Source organism: Varanus komodoensis, unplaced genomic scaffold (assembly GCF_004798865.1).
Source record: "Varanus komodoensis strain SLA01 unplaced genomic scaffold, ASM479886v1 scaffold2, whole genome shotgun sequence".
In the NCBI taxonomy this organism is placed as follows: domain Eukaryota; kingdom Metazoa; phylum Chordata; class Lepidosauria; order Squamata; family Varanidae; genus Varanus; species Varanus komodoensis.
This window is the reverse complement of record NW_025335568.1, coordinates 60131562-60132032: the sequence shown is the minus strand read 5'-3', so window position 1 is coordinate 60132032 and position 471 is coordinate 60131562.

Here is a 471-nt window from a genome sequence, read left to right as displayed (position 1 = left end):
CATCACAAAGGAGACTATTTTAAAGTCTTGGCACAGCAAGAGACAGTTAACAGACCAAGTCTGAAGTCCTGTGAGATGGTTCTTTGTAAGATAGAGGCTTATTTGGAGACTATTAACTTTTACCACAGGGGAGAAGTTTTGGAATTAAGAGGTGCCTTGTTCTCCCAGGAATGAATTACATAAATTGGGGAACTAACAAACTCTGATTAAAAAGGAAGAATGAGGAATAATTCACAGATCCTGAACATTTCAAAATGGTATTCTAACTTTATGAACATCTGGAAAGGTGGACATTTATGAAGGTATGGTTATGGTTATGGATGATAAAGCACATAACAGGGTTACTTGATAAAGATTCTGGATCAAATACAGTGGTACCTCGGCTCATGAACACCTCAGTTCATGACCAAATCAGGTCATGAACAGAAATTTCAGAAAAATTGTGCTGGCCATGCTCGGGGGGGGGGGGGG